Here is a 13,436-nt window from a genome sequence, read left to right as displayed (position 1 = left end):
TGCCTCGACTCTGCTGGCTGGGTTCTCTGCGGGTGCTTTGGCTTCCTCCTTCAGTACAAAGGCATGTTAGATTAAATTGTGATTCTGAAATGTCAGTAAGTGTGGCTACGTCTGAATCGATGGACTAGTGACCTGTCCAAGGTATATCCTGCCTTTGCTCAGTGACAGAAGGGATAGACTCGAGGAAATGTAAGTTTATTGTGTAAATATCCAGTGATTTTTAACCGATTTCCCTTTATGATACCGTAAAAAAGACGTTTTCTATAAACAGGCACACGCTCCTCATGCACTGCAGGCCGTCTGCCATTAGATGTCGCTGTTTAACAATTTTAGATATGTATTTCACAAATAGCTTCAAACTTTATACTCATACCTGGCAATATAATTTAACGTTTTTACCATCAAACAAGAAATAAACAACGGATTTCGGGTCTCTAGAGAAGTAAAAAGCAAAAACAAAACAGAAAAACACAACAATCCATTGTAGGTCAAGATAAAATATGTCTTCGTTTGTTTTTATTTCCCCTGTCTTATGTGTTAGAGAGAAAGAGAAAATATTAACGTCACATTTAAGTGATCTCCTTACTTTAAAGTATAGCATAGTACAGATCTACTGAGTTAAAGCCACAGCAAACATTACACACCTGAACATCTGTTTTGTTAATAATTTTTTTTTTAAATGATCTGCATCCATAAATAAAGTACCAAAATAAAGGTGCAATAACTAAAAGACTTCACCTAAGAAACTAGACACCTTTTGCAGTAACCTGCCCAGGATGGTATTCAATAGGAGCTACTTCCTCCCTGATAATTTCAACATAAAAGTACACTCTTAAAGCTAAACACTGGTGACTCAGAAAGTGTTTTTTCATCTATGTATATCACACTTCTGTCATAAAATCTGTCCTTATGACAGTTTTAGAAGATTATTAAAGGATACATTTACAGCTGTGGATACATCTCATTGAGTGAAATCAGCTGAGACACAATACAGTGTTTGTGTGCATAAAAATGGGTCAGTGGTGGCAAACATATAAGCATGTTTGCACAGGAAATAGGTTGCTGACACTGCTGGGCCAGAGTGATTATAGACCGCCCAGCTGTCCCAAACATCCTGTGTTTGTTGTGAGCTCATTTAACTTCATATTTTTTGTGAATATGCAGTAATACAGGATGACAATAAATTAAATGACATGCGTGTTTTCAGGCAGATTGTGCCTTGTTTCAATATTTGGTGCATATTCCTAAATAGGTTCATATTTGATTGTATCATGTCGAGCACAGTGCCAGTGAAAAGTGGCTGTAAGTAATTTAGTTGGTGTGCACTGAGCTGTACAATTAAGAGACTGATTTCATGCTGTTTTATGCTTGTCTTGCGCCACATGCATGTCACAGGAAAATATCTGACAGCTGCAGTTTGCAAATAGAATTAGATGAGCACATTCAGTTACTGTATTTTTAATAAATTCTGCATTTAAACAGAGCATTTGCTAAATGCAGTCAGCTGTTTAATACTTGCCACGTGTATAATTAATAATAACACGATCTAAGGTGACGATAAATAATTACTATAATGTGAACAGGGGCCATGTTGCATGCAAAGTGAGGATATTGATAGCAAAAAGACAACTGAAAACTAAAAGTAGGCGTGATAGAATTTCAGTTGACTCAAATAAAAATGAAACCTTGACTCTGAAAACCAATAAAAACAAAGTAAAGCACTCTCATAAAACACACTAACAATAAATAAATACATAAATCAAACAGGAAATGTCCCAAGTTTTCATCTGTGTAATTTTGGTCAAATTTGTCAACAAGCCCCACATTTCTTCATGATTTCATGTTAACTGCCATCACAATGTGACGTTTGTTTTGTAATAGTCTACTTACTAGAAACACCCAACATATTATAAGAATTAAAAAGACTGAATCTGAAACTAATGAAAAATGAAGTAAAAGTGAACTGTGGAAACAAACTGAAAGGAAAATATAAAGGAAAGTTCATTAGAAATACAAAACAGAAGAAAAAAGTAAGGTGTGGTTTATGTTGATTTCATGTATCACTATTTCATCACAGAGGGTCCTGTTCTCATCTTGTACTAGAGATCTTAAACAGCACTGTATGGGGTTTATTTGCAAGACTCCACAAAGATCGCCTGGTTATCTCTGCTCTTTGCCTGAATTTAAACATAGGACTTTAAATGTCAGCTCACAGGACATTGTTACCTTGGCTGTACCTTTTACCCACAGCAAACTATGGAAGAACTACATTTGAATACTTTCCTGCACACAGATGGAACAAGCTAAAAAAAAAACAAAAAACTATGAAGTTATCTGATTCCATTGGAGCATTTTAAAATGTTATATTTGTGTATCTGCAACTACTCTTGTACTTTTTCTTTTTCCTTCTGTCTTCTCATTTACAACAAGTCCCTTTAGGGTTGCTTTGGCAACCCCTAAAGGGACCTCTTGTACATAGCTTTTTTCATTTCTGAGCGTGTATACTGTGTCATTGTGACTTTGTGCTCTTAAACTGTATGCCCTTTGTTGAAAAGAAGATCTCAATCTCAATGGCCATCTATTTGAATAAAACAATTTAATTCTACTCTTTCTTTTGGCTGCTTCCTTTAGGGGTCACCACAGTGGATGGTCTGGCTCCAGCTGACCCTATCCATAGGATTCACACCATCTGCACTGTTCTCCTTCACTACATCCATGAGCCTCCTCTGTGATCAACATCTTTTGTCCAGTATATCCAGTCTCTCTCTTCTACACAAGTCCAGACCATCTCACTAACTTTGTCCTAAAACCGCTCAAGCCGTCCCTCTGATGTACTCATTTCTAATCCCGTCTAACTTGGCCACTCCCAACAAACATGTAAACATCTTCCACTCTGCCCCCTCCAGCTCAGCCTCCTGTCTTTTTGTTTGTGCCACCATCTCTAAACCATAGATCATAGCAGGTCTCACCAACATCCTGTAAACCTTCCCTTTCACTCTTGCTGTAATTATCTCAAATCACATCCGACACTCGTCTCTGGGCCTGCACTCTCTTCTTCACTTCTCTTGTGCACTGTCCGTTGCTTTCGATGGTTGACCCCAGGTATTTAAAGTCATGCACCTTCACTACCTCTACTCCTTGCAGCTTTACAGTACACACTGGGCCTCCTCCTCTACTCCACCTTCCTCTCACAGTCCAAAGACATGCATTATAGACTTATTGGTCATTCTAATTTCGCCATGTAAGGCAGAAAAGGTGACTTGTAAATGTACGGTTAAAAAATTGTTTTTACAGAGCAGTAAGACAAGAAAAGTACATTACATTTCACTTTGAATTTTTATTTTCATTTAGGTTTAGTTTCAGTTCCTTTCCTGTGTGGATCTGCTCATTTCAGTTTAGTTTTTATTGTTGGAAAATGTTCTGTTTCAGTTCAGTTTTTATTAGTTTCAGTGTTACTTTTGGTGTTTATTTTTTAATTGGGGTGGCATTTGTCAGTCTATTACAATGCAAACACTTCTCATCATGTAGACATTGCAGTCTCAATGAACATGAAAAAAGCAAACGCTAAAACTAAGCACATTACCTTGGTGGTTTTTATTCTAATGAGCTTTGTAAGCATACAGTTTGTTTGTCTTTATAAAAGAAACTCATTTTTAATTCTTATTTAATTTAAGTAAAATATTTTCCACGCAATATTTTACTTTTGTTTTAGTCTACTGTAATAACGGTGTTACAATTCGGATATTGCCTCCTTAAGATAGAAAGTCTTATTTTGAAAATACAAATGCGGAAGTAAGTTTAATCGCGAAAGCTCACTGGACCGCCACACTTTTTTTTCTTTTTTTTTTTGACGGAAACGAGGGCTAACCATTTTTTTCCGCGTCAAGTTCGTGGCTGAAAGTTTTCTTCCTCTCTCTTTTTCCCCCCTTTTGCGGAGGACCAGTCGCATGCAGTCACAATGAGGGAGAAAGCGAAGGACTTTTTATCGCACGGCTTCTCCTCCGGTGTCCACTTCACGTTGCTCTTCACTGACGTCGTTTAGACTTACTTTAATGCACAACACATTTCCGTTATGCGAAGTCCAACTTGTTGGTTAGTCGTCGTGCTGCGGTGGGTGCCCATCCGAGATAACGGAGAACGTGAGTATGTTGTGGCAGTAACTTTCACCCCCCCCCTCCCTCTCCCACACTCTCTTCTTAGCATTGCTAAACTTTTCTTTCTTTCTTTATTAAATGTAGCCGCTTGGCGACTAATCCCAAAATATGCAGCAGCCATGTGAACATTTTTTCTTCAAGGTCGGAAAAAAGAAATGTAAAAAAAAAACAAAAAAACGTGGTTGTGTATAGTTTAAAGGGTCTGCAGGAGTAGCTTCCCGAGTTGGTTGCATGCAGGCGGTGCTGGCGCAGATTTTCCTTTAATTTTTTTCCCTTTTGCCCCTAAAGTGTTTTTTTTTTTCTTTTAACTAGAAATTAACTTGGTCCTGTCAAACCACAGAACAGCTTCTTCTGTCTCAGCGAGCACAGCTGTCACAATATACACACATGGAAATGTGCAGTTGGCAAGTTTGTAACTAACTCGAGTGAATTTATGTCACTCAAAAAATTGTTTAAGGCTTTGGCGCAAATTTACTCAGCAGTGGTCGCCATGGTGATGACGCAATACTAATCCCACTGACCCTTGATTTTAGGGATTCGTGTCAGGTATTTAAATACAGAGACAGGCACTGATAAAGTACGCTTTAAAAAAATACCGTGTTAAAAACGTGCATCTGAAATTTAGTTTGCGCCTATTCATGACTGCTGGATGGAGATTAGAAACTAGTGGGGAGAAGCCACTTGGTTTGAGAGTCCAGTGCTGTGTGAGTGTGTGTCTGTGTGTGTGAGAGAGAGTAAATCAAAGTACTCATTTTGGTGTGTGTGTGTGTTGGAAGGAATTCAGGTCTATTTCTGGCTCATGGCTGTTTGTGTGTGTGTGTGTGTGTGTGTGTGTGTCTTTGTTTGCACCGATTCCAGCTTTTAGAGCTTTGAAATGAAGGTACTTTTGGGAAGGTGAAGGCGTGTTGTGCCTTTAGTTGTGATGGTTCAGTTCAAGGTGTGTGAATGTGGAGTGCTTTATGTGGCAACGTTGGTCTGTGTGTGTACTACAGGAGCATGATCCTTCAAAGTAAAAGCTTCACTAGCTGTGGTGGTTGCTGAAATCCTCTGACCAAAAAATGTGTAGTAAAGAGCAGATGGAAAACTACATTCTAAGATGCTTTTTGGAAAATATTGGGGTTATGGTTCAGATGAAAACAAAAAACACCAGAGGCTGCTAAACATGTTAATACCAATGTATTAACACTCAATTGGGGTTTGTTTTGTTGTGATATAACTTGGGGAGTACCACATCAAGGCTTAAATGCATTTTTTATTTAAAACATTTTCATGACCACCAGATATGTTTTGCCATCCTTAATCGCCATCAAATGGGTAAAATAGCATAAAGACATGCTGACTTCAGTAAAATTAGAAGGCCCATTACATGCACCACTGTTTGGGTCACAATATAATTACAACATTATATTGGAGGTAATAATGAGCTGTCATTCACGTTAACATTTTCTTTGCATAATTCTGCCTCTTCTACATTTTTCGGTGGTTATGTTATTTTACTTTTGCCCGTGTGTGATCTGTGTGATATTAACAGGTGCTGAAGCTTACCTGCAGGGTACATATTTACCTTGTGAGGTCTGCATACTTTGACGACTGAGTCATTTCGATGCAACAGTCACACCTTGAGCCACAGAGGCAAAAAATATCCCTCTTGGGTGGTAAAGTAACACGGCTTTGTATATAGTTTCTTTGGCTGATAATTTTAACTCTGTCGAGCCAACCTGACGTGGTTTATGCCAGACAGGCCTGCAAAGCCAGGAGAATATTTAACGGTGCATTGGGTTAAGGGAGCGCTATTCAGTCACCATAACTTACAGTGTGGGATAAAGAGCGATGGTGAGCGATGTAGGTGCAGCCATGGCTACGTCTTCTGTGCAGAAATTAATGAATTAGAAAGGCGAAAGAGAGACAGCAAGGACTTTAGTTCCTGCTTCCAGCATGAAGAGAATGTAATGTAGGCCATACCAGCTGGAAAACAGTGAACCATATCAGACACAAACTAAAATGACCGAACTGATTGCATCAGAAGGTGAAACTGTATTGAGTCATGAAATATTCCTTTTTTTGTAGTTTAACCACAAGTTAACTCTTTTGTCTGTTGTGATAGTATCTTTTGTTTGAAAATACATCCTAAAAAATTCTTCAGTCTTGGTCGTCATTGTTATAAGCTGGTGAAAACCCTCCACAGACTAAAGCCTATCTGTAATCTTTTTACAGGTTTGCAGCACTTCCAGATTCCTGTTTGGCTTGTGTAGTCTCAAGTGAAACTGTTATTTCTCAGAAAAAAACCCTTTTACTTCCCCACAGATTTTCTTGATTTCTGATGCATGGATGCATTGGTTCTGTCTTCACTTCTCTTTTGCTCTTTGTGGTATGGCTAAAGTGGGGGTGTCACACTTATAGGCCACATGCAACCCAATTTGATCTCAAGTGGGCTATGCCCGTAAAACCGTATCAATGCAAAGGAAGAAAGGGAAGAAAAAACTGAATATACAATCACAAGTATATTCTAACAGAGACATGCCATTAAAAATGAGCTCGAGTTGAACATTATGCCTGACCTTTGGCATTCATGTAGTGCATTTGCTCTCATTGCAATTTACTAATCAGAGTGGAGCTATAGAAGGAACAAAACCTTCACATGTGGTGTTGTTGTAACTAAACAGCATTAGTGTTTTATGACTTTTATTAATCCGACAGCCTGGTTAGATCTTAAAATCCTTTTGGCTTTCTGTACATTTTCATTCCTGTGCGATCCAGGATTAGCAGTGCATTTTGTTTTCAGTTTTCACAAAGCCATGCAGTGGCTCCTGGTGGTGCATGTTTAACACCCGTGGACTAAAGAGGCGGTGTGGTGTACGCACGTAAGCATTCAAACATAAAAATAAATAATAAACCTGAATTCTGTGGCTCATCCTAGCAATTCTGCCATCATTTTTTCACCACCAGAGTATCTTGGAGTCTCTCTAGAGAGGAGCATGACTCTTTTCAGCATGATTATAACAAGATTTTTTCCAACTTGATATGATTACTTGGTTGGGGATTTTATGCAATACAGCACATTAATATCCTGGAAGCTGTGAAAGAAAGGAGTGCAGCTTAATCGTGATCATTTTTACTTTTTTTGTTTTTTGAACCAGTTGTGCATCCAGAAACAAGTGAGAGGAGTGAACTCTGAAGCTTTGGCTATCAGATGCGGATCAGACACTGTCATGGTTCGATGTCTTGAACTGAGATGTTATCAGAGTCAGCTTTTCCGCTTCCCCCAGGGGTTCTAAGAAATCCACTGATGAGACCACGAGAGAGGTCTGACCCACAGTGGCCTCAGTGGGGAAGAGGGAGGAGGCGGCAAAAGAGAGAGGAGAGCCATGGGAGATAATTTGGCAGGGAGCTGGGAGTTGACTGAGAAATAAAGAAGAAACAAATTAGGACCAAAAAAAGGGGAAGGAAAGAAGGCTATTTTCTGGTCATAACAGACTTTCTACAATAACCCGGACATTATTGAGCTGTTGGTGTGTGTTTATGTGATATGACTTGCACAGCTTTTGGCATCTGAGTCCTAAAATTTTAGCTTTAACTGTGGATTCTCACCACAGACACACACAAACATATTCATATAAGGCGTTCACTAGGGTTAAGTACTTGCCTGTGTGTGAACACGTTTGTGCAAGTGTTAGAGAGGGGATACGCATGCGTGCCTGTGTTTTTTCCAAAACAGCAATAATTAGAGAGTGTGTGTGTGGGTGTGTGTTTTACTCCAATGCACCCTTGTTCTTGTTGTTGGAAGAATGTTGATTATAGTCTTGATTTAGCTGCAGCAGCATAAGGATCTCACTTAAAAGCATGTGTGCGCTTGCAGGCTCGGCATTTGCTGGACATTGATGGATATGTGTGTGTGGGTGGTTGCACACAGTGAAGGTGTATGATGGGGTCAAGAGTTTGTTTTGTTTTCAAGTTGTCCAAAGAAACACTGCCCGTCATGACAAGTTTTTCCAGATTCCTTGGCTGCGTGGTGCAGAGCTGGAGTTGTTCGCTGCATTTAAACTGTGCTATTCTTTTGTTGTTGTTTAATTTTTTTACAAAAATGCTAAGTACTTCATGGTTGTAGTATTGCAAATGTGAGAATTTTCTGCCCTTGCATGTCAGACAGAGCTGTGTTTTTCTATTTAGCAGAAATACGAGTCGTGTCTCAGCTGAAGTGAAAGTAGGATTACATTTCTCACACAAAATGTCCAGTTTGCAGCAAGTCCCATCACAAGCACATAATTTGCTATCAGTGCAGAAAAACAGGATTCTTGGGAAATGTCTTTGTGCCAAAAAGAGGCACTTTGTAAGGCCTAACACAGAAACTCTGTTCGCTCCTTATAAGCCCCAACGTAGAAAGGTTTAGACTAGCCTTCCGGGAAGTCAGATGCCTGCAGATGATTCACTGCTGATCTGAGTGAATGATGGAGTCAATTATGTCTCAGCCAAATCCCAACAACAACTCAACACAGTGATGGAGTATTGCACCTCTTAAATATTGGCAAAGTGAATCAGAACAATCATGTGACTCATTCATAAAGTGCTTGTGGATTTCAGACAGACATGTATGTGGAGTTTTGAGTCGTGAATGTGTGAATCGACTGAATTGTTTTGATTTGACTCAGTTTTAGTGGTGAGTAGCTGAGTCAAGGATTGTGTCATCAACTTTTCTGAAACTAAGCTTTTGATCCCTTACCTTCCAGTAAGAAGTTGAGGTCGAGCTTTCGGTGACAGTCGAGCTGAGAAGCTGTTTTTAAATTCAACAGTGAACTGATTTTTGTGTTTAACGGTAAAAAAAAAACACTCTCATTTGTTCTTGGCCAACAATTTCTAAGCTAATTAGACCAAAATTTGAATATCTCTTGATAATGTGGGGATATTTTGTACCCAAAAGGTCAGAGGTAAAGTTTTGGCTCGGTTTTCGACCTGTGTGAGTAGGGGCTCAGTTCTTCAGTGATCTGTTTGGATTGCAGGCAGCCATTTTTGTTGTGAGTGAGTCTGGCCACTGGTCTTTGTAATTATTCATACATCTGTTTATTTATTGATTGGCAGTTTTGGTTCTCTATTGGAGCTGAGTGTCAAAAGTAATATCCATATGAATGTCAGCAGAACATTGCTTTGTAACAAGATGATCAACCCACCTGTCAGTGTTTTTTGATATTGTGACTCATTTGTGTAGCTTTAGGGAAAATAATAATTAAATATTAAAAGTCAGGAGTGTATCATTTATCCTGTGATGACGCAGAAATGCAACAGATTTGTGACACATCAGTGGTGGATATTCTCTTGTTCCCTTCTATGTTTGCATTAGTCTGCATCACAGAGCTGGAGAAATCAAGAGGGGATAAAAACAGTGGTCAAGACTTGTCTTTTGTACTGGGTACACTGTTTCTTGCTATACACTACATATGGGCAAATTGCTATTACTTAAGGGGGGGGGGGCTCAGGCCTCTGCATTCCGACAACAATAACACAATGCTGCTATTCTTAAGACACAGAAATAAAGTCCAGCCACTTTCTGCCTATTTCCTGTGGTGGGAACTGAGACAGGGAGGCAGGTTGGGAAAGTAGGAAAAGCAAAGGCTGGGTCTATGATGATAAGAAGGAATTCAGACTGTGTGCAGGAGTAATCCACGTTGAGCACTGGAAAACAAAACTGGGGTTTTAGCTTAAATGAAACAGTTAATATGATGATATTATGTATCCTGACTAATACACATCCTTCCAGCTGTCCGACATCCTACCAATGACTAATACAAAACATCTTTACACAATCTGCAGTCTGTCATTATCCTGACCCTGGCATGTGAAGGAAATACTAAACTATAGGGCTCGTGTAGCAACAGGCAAAAGAAAAAAGAGAGAGGCAAGTTATGACTTTGCTTTGATTGTGTGGATTTGACATGTGAGGAGGGAATGAAGTCAGCAGCAAATGACAGGCATCACAGACAGTACAGGCCTCAAAGCTGACAAAACACAACACACAATGAGGTCTGTGTTACAGGCAAACACTTCATTACAATCAGGTCCGGTAAAGGTCTGATTTGGTGTAACAATTCTCAGAAACAGCGGTTTTAGATTACAGCTTTAGGTTTTGTTAGTTTTTTTCTTTCAAAAGAAGACTGATAAAAATTATTTTTGCCAGAGGCCTGATCATGTGATTTCTGATCGGGTCACAGATAAAAATTAAACTCCTCATTTGCGACTAGTATGATTAAAGCAGGCTCCACACGGGCAGACGTTTGACTGATTTTGGTCTCGGTTTCACAACTGTTACACCCCCTGCTTTCACTCCACATCTAACGCGGAGATTTTTTTTTTACAAGATATTTCCTTCTGATTCTCCTGGAGCATCAGTGTGAGGTATTTTAGCTTTTGGAAGACTGATCAGTTTATTCTAGGCCCCATCACCATTTCTTGTGGCCTCTAGTAAGTACATTTAAACCACTTGAAAGCCACAGTGGGTATGTTATCTGTTCAGCACTGTAGTGGTATTTGAAAAATTCATATCGCGCTTGACATTATAAAGAGTATATCAGTACAGCCGACGTACTGGCCAACACTGAAGCACGTGGAATTGGGTTTACATTTAGTGCTATTTAATCGTTCCTATTTTTTCAGCATTTTTGAGTCTTTATAAGGACATAAATTTAAAACACACCGATAAAGAAATCTTCAGGTCTGAAGAAACACGTTTTCAGAATTTAAAGCCAAAATCAAATTTTTGAGCATAAATTTAAGCATCTGTCTGTTGAGATATAAAAGATGAGATATAAAAACTGCACCAATTTGATGATGATGATACAAAATAAAAGAAACAAGCACTGGCAATCCTGGATGTTTGACCTTATTTCTGATAATTCAATGAAGGAAACCTGAAAAAGTGCATTTTCGGGAAACTTGAAGGACTTCTATCACCATGTGGGATAGATGGCTGGTCAACATATTTTCTAATATAGGAATATTTTAACACTTTCAATCTTATGGCATGGCAAGTCCAGATTTGCAGATCTTTGTAGTGTGATTTCAGTCTCAGTTTCAGTACTGTTACACCCCTGCTCTTACTCCGTAGCTTCTTTGTGAGTAATATGGCTACATCCGAATTGTTTTCCTTTGACATGTGTTAGACAAAAGGTTTCCTGCTCATTCTCACAGAGCAACAAGTTAGTGTTTGGAACAGGGATTACAGAGCCAAAGCTTATCCATGTCTTTGTGATATCCAGATTAAACTTGTATAACAACACCACTGGGCTCTGGCTGTGCCTAGTAGTTGCAATCGCCGCCTCCCCTCGTGTTATACCTTTGAATCAGCTGATGCTTTCCTCGGGCTATGGGAAGTTAAGCCCAAAGTTATCTCATGTTTCAGCGCTACTTCCTCCTTTACAATATGTTCTTCAATTATGTAAGCTGTGTGCGTCTCGCTTTCTGCTCTATGTATTATCAAAGCTCTTTCACATCTCACTTCACACAAACAGGAACAGTAAGCCTCAGCCAATCCCAACCCTGCGACTGTATGTCTTTTTCATGTCGGCCTCTGCTTTTATGCACCTGATCAATCGGCCTCAACGCAGCTCGTTGCGGGTAGCTGATGTCAGGCCGTGCCACTTTGGCGTGATGCAGAGCAGCTTGTTGCATTCAAGTATAAAACATGAAGTGAAAGGAATGGAAAAAAGGTCACATGGTGTCGGTTTGTGTTAACTGGTATGTTGCCTATCAGTACAGCAGGCAGTTGTGCTTGTCAAAACAATATTGAATGGTGGCTGTATTAGAGCGAATTCCTGGACCCTTTTCTCTTGAAAACAGACTTGGATAGTAGTGGTATGTGGATTTTTATTCATGTCGGCTTTTTTGTTTTTTATGGATGTTGTTGATCAAACTTGGTGGGACATTTATTAACTTTATGTACACTTACAGCCATGAAGCAGACTCTTCACAGGCATGGCGATATTTTTTCTTAGTTTACCGATCAAACTAGAGAAGTTATGAAAGTATAAATTTGCTAGTTCGTATCGTAGACTATACATAAAAGATCAGAATCAGAATACTTTATTGATCCCTAAGGGAAATTATTTTTTGTTACAGTGCTCCATTATAAACAAACATTAACAAAGACTGGATGGAGGCAGCCACTGAAGCAGTACCTATTAATTTCTTGATTCCTCGTTTTAAAGTATTTAGTTTAGGTTATTGGTTACTGCCAGTTTGTCTTGTCACTAACTTAACAGCTAACAGTAGAAAACTTGGTTAGTTGTATCTAAAATCTGAAAGTACTAAAAAAAAGATAAAATTGAACTTTCACTCAGTGGTGCCCACATGTTCTAAAAAAATTAACTTAATATGCTCAAAAAGGCATGGTTGAGAGGATTTGAATGAAGACTAATTAGTAGACAGCTACTGGTTATAATGGTCTCTGTTGGTATACTTGTCAATCAAGGCAGTCAAAATCTAAATGGTTTTATTCATCCACTCTACAGTTATTAAAGAGAAATAAGCTATAGAGACCAAAGCAGTTTCTGTATCAGGCTGCTAACGTGATTGCTGCTGCTTAAAATGGGATTGTAATGACCGTTTATTCTCGCCGTTCTCACTCTCCCATCTATAGCAACAGTGTTAAAACATAGCAAAAATAAGTAATCATAATACTAAGATCACTAGTGACGACGTGTCTCAGTGGAGTGATGGCAAAAAAACAATTAGCGATTTCACATCTTTTCAGTTTCATATTGTGACTCGGTTTATTTTTATCTCAGAAGCCGATAAAAGCCGACCCATTTCCTCCCATTAATATCATGTTGATAAGAGCTAAAATTACCAGCTGTTCTTCAGCGGGAACATTTTGTAGCTAATTTGGCTTTTTGTGTGCTCTCGTATATCTGACCAAATGATCATGTCACAAGCTTTCGGTGCTGAATTATGATCTGACTTACAGTTTTTCTCTCAACAGTTTTAGCTTAGCTGATGTGATCATATGATTTTTTGTGTGCATGTGGATAAAAAAACCCCCATGCAACTCTAAGCTGAAGGTCCAGTGCATAAATCTGCACCTCCAAGGTGCATCGTGCAGGCTATGATGAACCTTAGCTGTGTCACAAATGATCTCGGTTTTGCTTTGTTCTTGTGGAGAGAGGATGCTTGAATTGCACTTAATTATATATTTATTTAATGACACTGTCTGCGCCATTTCTCTGAAAAGAAGATCATATGCCAAATTAGCATCAGCCACTTTCGCATATCATCCACCCTCTTAGTCTAAGTTAGAAA

At 39.0% G+C, this 13,436-nt stretch overlaps 1 protein-coding gene across 3 annotated transcripts in view; it reads left to right on the top strand.

Annotated features, from left to right (window-relative positions):
* Window positions 1-3,829: 3,829 nt before the first annotated feature.
* sh2b3 (SH2B adaptor protein 3) overlaps window positions 3,830-13,436 on the top strand; it is a 68,110-nt gene continuing 58,503 nt past the window's right edge. For 2 of the 3 annotated variants that reach the window (XM_026186227.2, XM_026186222.2), the window contains exon 1: window positions 3,830-4,139. The gene's annotated coding sequence lies outside the window, so the exon portion shown is untranslated. Of the gene's footprint in view, window positions 4,144-13,436 lie in introns of all 3 variants that reach the window. The other variant, XM_026186225.2, reaches the window with a different exon arrangement.

This window comes from Astatotilapia calliptera, chromosome 12, assembly GCF_964374335.1.
Source record: "Astatotilapia calliptera chromosome 12, fAstCal68.1, whole genome shotgun sequence".
NCBI lineage: Eukaryota > Metazoa > Chordata > Actinopteri > Cichliformes > Cichlidae > Astatotilapia > Astatotilapia calliptera.
Note: the sequence above shows the minus strand (reverse complement) of the source record. Positions and strands in the feature narration are given on the sequence as shown.